Raw genomic sequence first — 13511 nt, forward strand, 5'->3', positions numbered from 1 at the left:
CGTCGTCTGGGTGAAGCAAGTGGGGTCTGGGTGATTGCCCTTGATCTTCTCAGGCGGGGGAGTCAGAAACTTGTGGTCGGGGGCGCCTGGGTGGCGCAGTCGGTTGAGCGTCCGACTTCAGCCAGGTCACGATCTCGCGGCTCGGGAGTTCGAGCCCCGCGTCAGGCTCTGGGCTGATGGCTCGGAGCCTGGAGCCTGTTTCCGATTCTGTGTCTCCCTCTCTCTCTGCCTCTCCCCCGTTCATGCTCTGTCTCTCTCTGTCCCAAAAATTAAAAAAAAAAAAAAAAAAAAAAAGAAACTTGTGGTCGAAGCCACTTGGTGTCGCAAGACCGGGAAGTGGGAATTGTATGAAGCGCAGAGAGCAGCCGCTTGACTTGAGTCTGTGTGATGGGCCTTCATGAGAAGACCTTCTTCCATCCAGATCCAGTCGTCCTATTCAACAAGCTGTAAGGACGAAGGAGCAACTACCGGGTCCTCGTGTTTTCCCGCATCGAGCACAGACTCTCGTGCAGCCCTGTCTGGGCCACCCTTCCTGCCACGGCCTCCCCTCTCCTTTCCCACCTCCTGCTCCTCTGGGAAGACTCCCCTGTCGCAGGCCACACTTGTGCATCCCTCTGCAACACGGTGGAGTTTCGGGTGGCAAGCGTTTCTTGTCAGAGAAAGCAGTCACACTGAGCAGGGAGCTCTGCCTCCTGAGCGGCCGGAAGGGTCCAGAGTGTTGGGCTCCTGGGGCCTCTGACTGGGAACATCTGATAACCCCTGGCTTGGCCTTCGAGGGAGGCAGGGGCCCCTTGGCCGGAGGCCGTGAGGCTGGATGACAGGGGAGGGGGCAAGGAAAGAGAAGTGCGAGGGCCTGTTTTCAGAAGTGTCGTGAGGGAGGGTCTCCGAGCAGGAAGGGCTGTAATGTACAGGCATGAGGGCATTTTGCAGAGAGCGTAATGTGGCTGGGGCTGTGGATGGGATCACCTTTACTCTTTCAAGTAACACAGATACAGATTGACCTTGCTGTTTTGTGTAGTCGTGACGACCAGGGTATGTTTCATTGGATGCCACAAAGGCTGAGACAGGGTCACGCGAGGCCCCGGGCTTTGTCGCATAGACACCCCTGTAATCCTACTGCCTCTTCCATCATCTGGCTCTGCCTGGAGCCTCTGTACTGCTTGAAGGTGGGTCTCTGGCCTCCTCGTGGTCCCAGCATCCGACACAGTGCCCGACACGTTGTGGGTGCTCGTTGAATCTTTGTTGTTCGACTGCATGAATACATGGAAACCAGGCCACGCCTTCCCAGGAAGAAAAAATGACACCAGTGGGTTTGGGGAACAAGACAGCAGGGTGGAGACAGGCCCAGCGTTGTCCATCTTACAGAATCTTAGTAAGGGCCAAGGGAGGGGTGGATGGGAGAGCACTGGGCAACAGGGAGGGCTTAGCATTAGGGCAGATTTGGGGGAAATGGTGGAGGCCCAGAAGCAAACACTCATGGAAGGAAAGCTCCCTCTGTGTCCCCATTTAATGAATATCTGGCGTTCACGTTCTTCCTCTCATCAAGCTTAACGAATTCCAGGGACTTGACGCTTCCTGTGATGATTGGTTTGCATAAAATCTCCAGGGTCTGGTTGGGGGATGCCCTCAAATGTTCTGATGGCCCTGCTGAGTCGGACCTGGGTGGGGGACGCTGAAGCACAGAAGGAGTGGGAAAGAGCTGCTTAGAAAGGTAGTGAGCTGCCCGTCACAGGAGGTGTGACAGCAGAGGCTGCACAGCTTCTTGGGAGCAGGCTCGAGATGAAAGGAGGTGTGATGGTCTGACATACGTGTTCCTGAGGTTCTGGATTCCCAAGCCCATTTCCCTCCCTCTTCTCTACAACTAACCCCGCTGGGAACCATTCACTCTCTATACCTGAGCATCTTCAGGTCCTGGTTCTAGAGGATCTGCCTGCTTCCAGGAAGGAGACTCGTCTATGAACAACTGTAGGACCAGGATCTTGTGCAAACCCTTCCACAAGCACCCTTCCCCCTGTTGTCCTCCCCTTCCAGGGTTCATCCGAGTGTTCTGTCAGAAGTGCGGCCCAAGGCCGCACTGGGCCTCCCACGGTCGAGCGGAGGTGCCAGGAAGGGAGAGATTCTGGGAAGAGGCACCGGCAGGCCAGCCTCAGAGGTGACATCAAGTGGCTTAGTGGAAACACAGGCTGCGCAGGGACTTGATTCGTGGTCTGGTCCATGTGCTGGTCAGTCCTCAGACGAAGCCACACGTGTGGTTGGGAAGGGAGGGGGACTAATAAAGGGAGCAGATTTCTTTTGGATGGATGGACGGCTGGCTGGCTGGATAATTGGCTGTATGGTTGGAAGCCCCCTCCCTTTCTGACAGTCACTGGAACCTAAAGACTGTGTTCCTTCCTGGTGTATGAACAGCAGAGCAGCATGAGGACGGCCGGACTCGGGGCTGCCAAATGTCTGTTCTTAGCTGAGCAGGATTATCCATCTGCTCGGTCTTGCCTGAGCTGGAAAACGAACAGCTTGCTTTGAGAAGTGGGGCATCTCCACCTAATTATGGCCGGGGCGAGAGAAGCATTCCGTGCAGAGGGAAGAAGATACCTTTCGTTCTCCCGTTCATGCCCCTAAGTGGCCTTCGCGTCAAGCCGTCCCCTGCCCGTTTCTCTGCCACCCCCCACCCCCACCCCCAGCAGTACAGGCTGGTCGCAACTGCTCCTCCCTGATGACTTTTCCTTCTCATGGAAACTTTGCAGGCAGCTGGGCTGAGGGAGGAGCTAGGGACCCAGCTCAGATCATACAGAAGTTGCTGGTGAGAAACTCGGGCAGACACCGGTGCAACAGGTTATGAAGGGACCAGCCTAACCGGGAGCTCTCTAATGAGAGAGCAGTGGGGTATTGTGTGGGCTGGTTGCACCCCAGAAGCACGGCAGGCCGCCTCTTACTTGCTAGCACCCTCCCCCATCGGGCTCAGGCAGCTGGGAGGAAATACCTCCCACCATTTTCTGGACTCCTTGAATTGGTGAGGAACCCAGCTCTAGTTCTGTGTGACCTTGAGTATGTTAATTTGTCACTCTGGGCCTCAATTTGCCATCTGTAAAGGAATGGAATGAACGTAGATCAGCATCTCTCAGAACATGTTAATAGCTATTTAAAAAGAAGAAGAAGGATTTGTGGTCAGAAGTCAAAAGGTTTCTTGGGCAAATGTTTGGAAAACCCGGTTCCCACACTGAGTCCCTTTCTTGGAGATTCACAGTGCTCCTCAGCGTATTAATGCTCCTGAGAAGTCCTGCAGGAGAGAACCATGCTTTATTTTTATTCTAGGACGTCCCAAGTTTATTTCACTACAGATTCCTTTTTAAAGAATTGCTGTTTTGGGGGCGACTGGGTGGCTCAGTCAGTTGAGCATCCAACTTCAGCTCAGGTCTTGATGTCACGGTTTGTGGGTTCGAGCCCCGCCTCAGGCTTTTCACTGACAGTGCAGAGCCTGCTTGGAAGATTCTGTCTCCCATTCTCTCTGCCTCTCCCGCTCTCTCTGCTCCTCCCCCACTCACTCTCTCTCTCTCTTTCTCTTTCAAAATAAATAAACATTAAAAAAAATTGCTGTTTTGGAGTATCTTTAAGGATGGGTAAGAACATTGTGCATGGAGGGTCCCTTCCTGATTCTAGGGGTAATTGTCGCATTTCATGTTAATTTCCAAGCCACTGGCCACAGGGTAAACTGGAACCTGATGACAAACATCATGGGCCTACTCTGTTCCAGGTGCTTTTTACGTATATCATGGTATTTAAACCTAATACAGGGGCGCCTGGGTGGCTCAGTCGATTAAGCATCCGACTTCGACTCAGGTCATGATCTCACGGCTCGTGAGTTTGAGTCCCGCGTCGGGCTCTGTGCTGACAGCTCAGAGCCTGGAGCCTGCTTCGGATTCTGTGTCTCTGTCTCACCGCCCTTCCCCATCCCCCCAAAAGAAATAAATGTTATAAATAAACAAACAAACCTACTGCAAAACCCCGAAAGGAGGATATATTACACCCATTTAATAGACACGGAATATGAGGCGTTAGAGATGTTACTCACTCAAAATGACATAGCCAGCGAGTGGTGGAACAGAGATGTGGCCCAGAATGCCTGATTCTGAGGCCTCTGCCCTTTCCTCTCCACTGTGCGTCTCCCAGGAGGGTAGGGAGGCCTGGGCTTCTCTTGTGTTCATTCTCCCTTTTTTGGGTAAGAGCTGCCACTGTTCCTGCTGCCTTCTGGGCCCCGGGCAAGCCCTCCGTACCCATGGAGTTCCCCCACTCAGCCACCCGGCACAGCTGCCCCTGGAGGGCTAGGGGGCTCCGGCCACATGACCAGCTCTGGCTCATGTCTGAGCCGTGGCTGCTCTGTGGGCTGGCTGTGGCCTTCCTCCCTTGCCACCCCACACTCCCGGCTCACCACGTATTTGCTCTTCCCTGGGGTGGGTCTGCTGTCCTCCAAGATATCCCTCCACACCCCCACCAGGTTCTCTGTGCCCCTCCCCTTTCTGGTTCCTGGCACCGATCACAGTCGGCCTTGTATTAGAGATTGTTTGTTCTTGGAGAACGGCTGTGGCTCCTGAGCTGGCTGCTGGCTCTGGGGTTACTGTGAGAAGCTTGTGGTCAGCTCAGCACTTCCTTGAGTATCTCAAGGAGTTTCTGGGGCCCTGCTCCTCACCCCTCTTGATCCTACTGATCCTCGTGTGTGTGGGCATCCCTGGGAGACAGGAGGTGAGGTAGATAGAAACTCTGTAGATGGAGAGTGGTACTGGCACCAGGCAGAGCAGCCGGGACCCTCACCTTTGCCTCTCTGAGCCTCACCTGTAAGACAGATCCCAGGGCGGTCTCAGGAACCGAATGGAAGGACGCACCTGGAGTTCTCAGCACTGAGTTCTACACACAGGGAGTGCCAACACACGGCCATCATGATGAAGATGCTGGTGCTGAAGGTGACTCAGAGTCGGGGCCCTTCGAAGCTGCTGTGGGTTGGGCTGTCTGGGAGATGGACCCCGGGATCAGCACGAAGGGCACACGCACACTGGGGAGTTCTTGGGACCAACACCTGTGGGAGGGAAAGTAAGGACACAGGATGGCATAAAGGAAGAAGCTGAGGCCTCAGCTGACTCCAGAGGGCACCCTGCAGCATTGTCCTGTGTTCAGGTGAGGAACTAACACTTACACCCCTAAGTGGATCACTCACTTACTGTGGGATGCCCCCGGAAGGAGGCGAGACCTTCCTCCACACAGTTTTCTTCAGCCCAGGCCAAACCCGTGAGGGCTGAGAGTGGGGGGCTGGCTTCTGGGGTGCTCCCTGCAGCAGGGATGGGAAGCAGTCCCTCTCCAAAGGAGGTCTGAGCAACTCATCAGATGTCCTCTGGTGCAGGGGTTTTCAAACTCGTATCACCTGGAGGGTGTGTTCAAACAGATTGCTGGAACTCCAGCCCCTACAGTTTCTGATTCAGTGGCTCCAAGGAGGAGCCACCTGCTGTGGCTGCTCCGGCGAGCACATTCTGAGAATGACTCCTCTAGTTTAATGCCCTCACATTCTGCAGATGGGAAAGATGCGGCCTTCTGGAAAAGGACCTGCCCAGGTCACACAGTCAGAAGCCGGGACAGTGCAGAACCCCCATGTGCTGACTGCTAGCTTTGCAATCAGGGCTGAAATGACAAAGTCAGGCTAACCCCGAGCTCCTCCCTTTTGAAGGGGATGGAGGAGGGGGTGGGGGTTGGGCAGAGCAGGTGCATGCTGGGATTGCACCTTGCACCTGAGTGAGTGCAAGTGAAGTCCCCAGCCTTTCTCCTTCCCTGCTTTCTAGGAACAGGGGAACCCAGGAAGACCCCTTACCTAAGAAAGATGGGTAGCCACATGGATAAATAAAGACCTAGCTGGTAGAGGGGAAAGATGAGCAGGTGCGGTGTCGGGGTTGTTGGGAGGGGCGCATGGGAGGGGTGTGGGAGAGGTCTGGCGGGCTAAGCTGGGAGGGAGCCCGAGAGACTGGGAGGCACTGGTCCTGCCCCTTAGGAGGCTTGGGAAGTAGGTGGGTGAGAAGGGCCTTTACGTGGTTTTCTAGGTCATGTGTGGTCACCTCCTGACCCACCCAGAAAGTAAAGACCTGCACGACCTGTCAGGGCCTTTGGAGTCGTGTTTCCCTCAGAGGTGCCCAGCCTCCCAGGTGACAGCAAGATGGCTAGCTAGGTTTGAGGTGGTGGGTGGGGGCCTCCCTGCTTGACTTGTTCCCCAAGATCAGAATCAGGGCTGGGGCCAAGGGCGTCAGAAGAAACTGACATAGAATTAAAAACACAATTTAAAACCAGAGAGCGCCGATACAACATCATATATCATATAATAATATATATAACATACATGTAATCATGTATAATCATATAAGTCATATGATCTAAATCATAGGATTATATATAATACAGTATATATAATATATAATAAAAACACAAATATGTAATAAAATACCTAATAAAAATAAACAATATAATATAAATAAAATAAAATAATATAATAATTCTCTTCTCTTCTCTTCTCTTCTCTGTATTACCTTACCAGCCCAACCTTCTTGCCTCACCAACAGAGAGAGCAGAGGAGAGAAATGATCCCTTCAGGGTCTGAGAGCCAGAAGCAGAGACAGGATTGGACCCCTAGCTCCTGACTCCAAATCCAGTGCCCTCTCTACAGAGCAGGCGGCTGCACCCCCAGAGTATAGTCCAGGCCCTGTGTCTCGATCTCCCCACCCTAGCCAGGAGCCTCCCAGAGAGCCAGCAAGGGAGGCCAGGCTTCTTGGATACTGGTGAAGGCGGCTGCTTGCAAGAGCCTCCACGAGACTCCATTAGACCGGCCTCCTTTCTCCTGCACCTCTGCCCTCAGCCGTGACATGGGGTCCTAGCATATCCTCTCCTGCATCAGAAAAAGACTTGTGTTTCCATGCAGAGGAATAATCATAAAGTCAGCATAGGAAAGAGACCTAAGAAGACCGAAAGAATGTGAACAAAACCCAAAGCTTGCAAAGGCCCAATGCTGGCGGGCCTGAATGTGAGTGCATCAGATTTTCCTTCCAAATTCCAGACATCAGAATTGTGGGGGGAGGGGACATGGGGCTGGGAACAAAGGGTCACCTTAGAAAGCCTTCTAGGTCCAGTTTCATCTTCCAGGGCTAGCCAGCGGCTGGGGTGAGCAAGTGGGTTGCAGGACACATGTGGAGCTTTCATGTGAGTTGGGTCAGCTGCTCCAGCTGAAGAGGTGCTCAGGGGGCGACCAAGGGCCCATCCAGCAGCCTCAGAGTCCACACCTGTCCCCGAGGGCAGGCAGGCCCCGACCGGAACCGACAATCTCAGCACTCACTCTTGGAGGGCTCTAAGACACCCTTTTAGAGGAAGCCAGGGCATCCCGGGAATAACCCTGAGGCCAGCTGAGAGCTGTCTTCTCAGATCTAAACAAAGCTGCCCTGTACCCCCTGACCCACAACCCGTGAGGTCCGGTACCCTCGCCAGGACTTCTGCAAGTCCCCAGGGCTTACACGGTCCTGTCCTGGGGGCCCGTGCGAGGCCCTGCTCCTTGAACTCACCACCTCCCTCGCATGCGGCCTCCTGGACCAGCTGTTTTGTAGAGGCCCACAGTCTCGATCCTTCAGATTAGATCCATGTGAACACAGCTGGTGATGAGTCCTTACCTTCGTTCGTATCACATCTGGAGGCCAGTGATGTGATCTGGTCCCACTCTGGTGGTACTGACTTCAATAACTTGGTTAAGGTGAATCAGCCAAATCTCTAATGGAAAGGTCTTCTTTCCCTTTGTGAATAATAATTAATGTGTGGGGAGGTCCTTGAGACTGTGCAAATGTCCTGTTCCCCAATAGCCTCTCATCCAGTGGCTGTGGCCTCCATGGACTTGCTGGTGTCACCCATTCTATCACTGGTGGCACAGTGATTGACTACTTCTCTAATTCCTTCTGGACTTGTTAGCTGGCATTCTGCTGAAAGAGGGGCTTTTCCTCTACTCTACCCTGGAGACCAGAGGCTCTAGATCCCGGCTGCATATTCGAATTACCTACCGGCTTAAAAAAAAAAAAAAAAAAAGGGCCTGTGTCCTCCCCGTAAATTCTGATTGATTGGGTCTTTGCGGGGGCTTGAGCTGGGACGTATTGTTAAAGCTCCAGCTGATTCTGGTGTGTGGTGGAGCTGAGAGCCTGCTCCCGGGTGCCTGAGAGCCACGGCAGAGTGTGGTGCGGAGTGAGGGTCCCACCAGAGTTTCAGGAAGTCCCTCTGGTCACAGGGGAGGCACTTCCAGGGGCCTTGGGTAGAGAGAATGCTGCTGCAGTAATCCTGCGGAAACAGCACGGAAGGGAAATGTAAGGAGTAAAGCGTGTTCAAAAGCATTTAGATGCTGTTGTCCTGGGAGAAAGTTGTGGGCTAAAGACAGTAAGAAATTTCATAGACAACCTCTTTAACCTCGGGGCGTGACCCAGCGTTTCAAGCATTTTCACATCCCTCAAAACTCCTACTGAGAACAGGGAAGCCAGTCTCCTAGGTGACTCCCTGTTAACAGGAGTGTGCCGGAAGAGGGGTCCAGAGTCCCAGGTTACATCTGTGCCTGGAAAGGGGTGCCTGGTGCAGGCAATGGCCCTTCCCCATTGCTAACATGAAGAAGCAACGATAGTCCTGGTCTTTGCACTCACCTCGCTGTGTGACCTTGGGTAAGTTCCATCCCTTCAGTGGGGCCTCAGTATCCTCACTTTCTACTAGGCCTCTGGGCTGTAGCACATCATGGTCCTGGGGTTATTGGTGGGGCCTTTAGGCTCCTGTTCAGAGGGGCAGAGCTGGCTTGGGCTCAGCCCAGCACGACCCTCTCCCCTCCCCTGAGGCCTGTATTTTGGGTACAGCAGGAGGTAGCAGCAGGGTTTTGCAGGCTGGTGAGCGGAGGAGGTCTACTGCTCCGTCCAGGTTCGTCTACAAGGTCCCTCTGTAGGAGCTGCAGCAGTGGGAGGGATATCTGGCCTCTAGCGTTGGTCACTTCCCCCCTGGGTTTCCGGTTCCTCACCTGTTGAAAGGTGCAAGGCCTGCCTCCCTCCTCAACGTCTGGTTGGGAGGAGCAGACCTGACGGCCTATGAGCCCAGGGCAGAGCCATTGGTTGGACGTGGAGGATGAGGACAGCTATTTCCATCAGGAGGTAGAATCCCAGGTCCCTCTGTCTGTAGGGTCGTTGCAAATCTGGAGCAGTGGTTTTTCCTCATCGCAGGGCAGCAAGGTTTCATTTTACTTCTCCTTCCTCAGCTCTGTCTCCATCAAAAGATGAAATCGCCTGCCACCCGAACTTGGGGGGAATGCTGTGAGGTTGTTAATGAAGTCATACTTGGAAAAAACAGTCTGGCTTTGGAACTGGCTCCTTTCTTTGCCAACCTGGGGCTCTACAAAGTCCCTCGCCCCAGGCGGGGAGCTGGGTGGGATCCTCCCCGAGCAGAGGCCCCTCCTCTGACCCTTGCTCTCCCAGCTGTAGCTGGTGGCACAGGCTCAGCCCCCCAGGGCAGGCTCCTCGGCACGTGGCCAAGCCCCGGCCATCTGATCTCTGCAGGCCACAGATCCACCCCAAAGGCCCAAGCTCCTCTGCTTTCCTTGTCGTTCCCCCCCCCCTTTCTTGGAGGGTGGCAAACCGAGAAACACTGTTTAGAAGAAATCAATATCATTGGATGGAGGAGAACTTGCTGCATTTACAGCAAATCAATTTCATACAAATTTTCAAAGTGCCTGTTGTGGGTGGGGCCTCCACCCAGGCCTTCTGGGGGAATCAGAGTTGAATCAGCCCCTGCTGGGCCGTGGAGGAGCTCTAGGGCCCTAGGGGAGGGGCAGTGGAGGCAGGTACTAATAATCCCTATTTAAGCTGAAGAGTGTTGCCTAACCAGAAAACCATTTACCCCTCTGAGCCGCCGCCTGTTGTATGCTGGCAATAATACCTCCCTAAGGCTGCAGTACAGAAAACATGAAATGAATACATTAATGCATGTGAAAGGGCTCTGTGAGCAGCAGTAACCAGTGTTAGGACGGCGGTCCAGGAGAGGGAGAGGTTGGTTCCGACTGCAAAGTTCTGGGCATGTTTCTTGGAGGAGGTTGGATTTGCATCTTGAGAAACAGTGTAATATTTAGTATTAAGTTTGACTGTTAAGACCAGGGAAATTCAAGATAGCAAATGGCTTAAGCAAAATAGAAGGCTACTTGTTTTCATAGAAATATCCAGAGGTAGATGGCCTAGGGTCAGCACAGCAGCTTCATGGGGTCAAGGAGCCATGGTGTCTTTCAGTCTTGTTGCTTTTCTATATATATCTTCAATCCCAAGATTACCTCATGGCCCAATATGGCTGCTCCAGTTCCAGCCATTATATCCACATTCCAGCCACCAAGAAGGAGAAAAAGGGAAGGAAAAAGGCACGGCCATTCCCTATGAGAAAATATCTTTGAAGGGGCACTTATCTCTGGACTAGATGTTATTCACATGGCCATATCTGAAACGCTGTGAAATGTAGTCTTTATTCTGAGTGGCCCAGGGAACAGAGGAGGACAGATCCCAGGACCAACAAGCCATGGCCGCCACAGCTGAACGCTCTCCAGCTCTCATTCCTTTTTGCTTTTAGGAGACCTCTTTCTGCCCCTCCCATCTGGTATCCAGAAGAATGAACCTGCAGGGGATGGGCTGGCTGCTCTGAATTCTGACTGCCCTGGTTTCAAGCTGGACCCTTTCCGCTCCCCCCGCCCCCACCCCAGGAGCTGTAGTGTGCGGTTGTATGCCGGTACCCGTGTCTGAACAAGTGTGGGTCCATTGCTCTGAAGATTTTGCCCGGGACAGGAGGAGTCCTCTCTCTCCGAAGCTCCTTGGAGGCCCCAGGCAGTCTTAGGTGCCGATGCAGACTCCGCCTTCCTTTCCCCAGCAGTGGGGAAGGGGGCTCTCGGTCTCTTGGATCTACCTGGAGACAGGTGTGGCCTCGTCAGGCTCTGGGCTGCTCCACCTGGGGAGGAGCAGCAAAGAGAAGTGCTGGAGGGATTCCACCTGTTTCCATCCCCAAGTGTCCCGGCTGCAGGAACACGGATGTCCTGTGAGCCTCTTGGCATTCATGCGTGGCTCCCGACAGCGGGCTCCTCACACAGCTCAGGCCTTGCCCTGGCCCTGAACCTGCCTTGCCCCTCACCCCCGCCCCCACCATACCTTTGCTTACACTGGTCCTTGTCTTGGAAGACCCTCCCCACCGCTGCCTCTCAGAGTCCAGCCCGTCTCCAAGACCCCCTGTGCCCTCTCTCAGTGTCCTTCTTCCGCCCCAGTCGTCGGCGTGCCACCCCCTACCTTGGGATCCCCTTTAACTGAACACACTCTGCTCGACACACTCAGCCCTGCTTAGGGCATGGCTCGCGTGGGTCATGCACGCTGAGTTCCAAACAGCTTGCTTTCAAATAAGCTCAAGGGAACAAGCTGTCTTTGGGAACACAGGGACGCGCTGCCTTGCCACGCGCCAGCCCGGGAGCTGAAGACTGGCCAAGATGGGAAGAACGGAAACCTTCTGAAGTGGAAAGACGCAGATGTGAAACGGCAGGTCCTGCAGCCCCTCGTCCTTGTCCTTTTAAACTATAAAGGCCTGAGAGCCGTCTCCCCGCTCCGCCGCCCTGCCCTGGTGAAACACTAGAAATTCCACTGTCTGGGATTTCAGCTGTCGACTTCACTGTGTCCCAGACACGCGTCTCTGAGCCTTCAAAGTCAGTATCACAGCACTTCCTGGATCAGAAGTGGAACGATCGATCGTTAGATCCAATTAGCCGAGGCCCACCTCTGAGTGCGTGCTGAGGACCTCACCACCCACCCCTTCCCTCTTTAGCCCGCGTCGATCTCTACATAACCAGCCCCGTCTGACTCAGTGTTTGCTCTGCCAGCTGTGTCTGTCCAAGGCCCTGTGGACACCCGCCCGGGCCCCCTCCTCATCACCGCTCTGCTCACAGACTTTTATTTTTCCAGCCCTGCTGTTGCTGGCAAGTACCTGTCAAATACTTGCTTCAGGGAGAAAAGTATATCCAGGATGCTTTTTATACCCTCGCACCCTCCCACGCTGAAGCCAGAAATTCAGAATTGAAAGTGACCTACCGGAGGACCTTTCCCTAGGACTAAAATCTTGGATTTGGCTCAGCCATTTTTTTCACCATCCCAACTTTTTTTTTTTAATTGACAATATTTTTGATGCCTAAGAACATGTTTGGCGTTTTTAGCTTTTTACGACATAGACTTTACGTACAGAATAGCGTGCTTAAGTATATGGCTTGATGTGCCTTCACAGACGGAACATTACTTGTGTAACCTTTTCAAAGTCCCGATTTATCAGGATAAAATTCCATCCCGAGGGGAAGCCCCACCCGTGGGTACGGGGTCAGACTCCGTGTTAGACTCACCAGGTCTCCCAAGAAGCTCCCATTGTGCAGGAGAGGAAATACAGGCTCCGAGAGGTGTGGCCACAGGGCAGGGGCTCAGCTGCCCCCGCACCCCAGCTCTGAGTCTGTCCTCTTCCTGCTCTCCTTCCCCCCTGCCCTTCCTCCGGTGCACCTTGTTGTACTGCATGACCTCTCTGGCCTTCCTGGAGCCGATGTACCCGAAGTGTGGTACCCAAACAGTGGATGGATGAACAGACAGATGGGTGGACAGGGATGGGGGCCACAAGGACTGTATTTTTCCTTCACCTGGCGGTGTAGAGGTCTGTCCAGCTGGGGATCCCATACACGCGTCTTCTCAAGGTCGGGCAGCGTTCACTGCCCACTTCCTTGCCGAGAGCTCCCTGAGTCCACCATGAGACCAGAGCCTACAAACATCAATTCTCACATAACAGCATTTAACCAGGCACCCGCTGCGTCCCCCATCATCTGCATCAGGCTGGCCCATCATTTGGAGATTTAACAACATATACTGACCAGTCAGAAGGTTGGAACTGGAGTGGAGTCCTGGAGGCCCTGCCAGGCCAGGGATCATCCGTTAGCAGCCAGACGGTGGGGAGGGGGCCCTGGAGGAGATGCTGGGAACCTGGGGTGGTGGGGGGCTCTCCGGGGCCCAGACAGCCACTGCACGAAGTATTTCAGTACTTGAACAACTGGCCCGGGCATTCCAGTGCCTTCTGGCTGACCAGCAGCCCTGCTTGGAGATCCCATGAAGAAAAGATCTATCGCTCACTCCCAGGGAGCTCGCATCCCAGCTGTGCAGACAGATGAGAGGTTCACAACTGGAGAGAATCAGGTCTCGACTGCTCAGTCCACTTGTGTGTCCAGCCTCATGGGACCACAGGCCAGCTACCTGCCCGGCACTGGAGCATGCGGACAAGACGATCCCTGCCCTTCAGGAGTGCACCGTTTGTAAGAACAGGGAGGCAGCTAAACAGGTGAGCACGGTGTCATCTTTTGAGTGGAACTACTGAGTCCGAGATCACTCTAGAGCATTTCGTGGGAATTACAAAGCCTCGGAGCCTTACGGAATTCTCTTTTCTAA

General features: G+C 53.9%; 1 long non-coding RNA gene across 2 annotated transcripts; it reads right to left on the bottom strand.

Annotated features, from left to right (window-relative positions):
- Positions 1-305: 305 nt before the first annotated feature.
- LOC123379977 lies at positions 306-9621 on the bottom strand. 2 transcript variants are annotated; one of them, XR_006585142.1, is made up of 3 exons: positions 8688-9621; positions 4825-5065; positions 306-2495 (listed from the first exon to the last, which is right to left on the bottom strand). It is a non-coding gene; the product is annotated as an uncharacterized LOC123379977 (long non-coding RNA). The 2 variants fall into 2 exon arrangements; XR_006585143.1 differs by lacking the exon at positions 8688-9621 and adding an exon at positions 5208-5473.
- Between the last annotated feature and the right edge of the window lie 3890 nt (positions 9622-13511).

The sequence above is a fragment of the Felis catus genome, chromosome C2 (assembly GCF_018350175.1).
Source record: "Felis catus isolate Fca126 chromosome C2, F.catus_Fca126_mat1.0, whole genome shotgun sequence".
Classification (NCBI taxonomy): Eukaryota; Metazoa; Chordata; class Mammalia; order Carnivora; family Felidae; genus Felis; species Felis catus.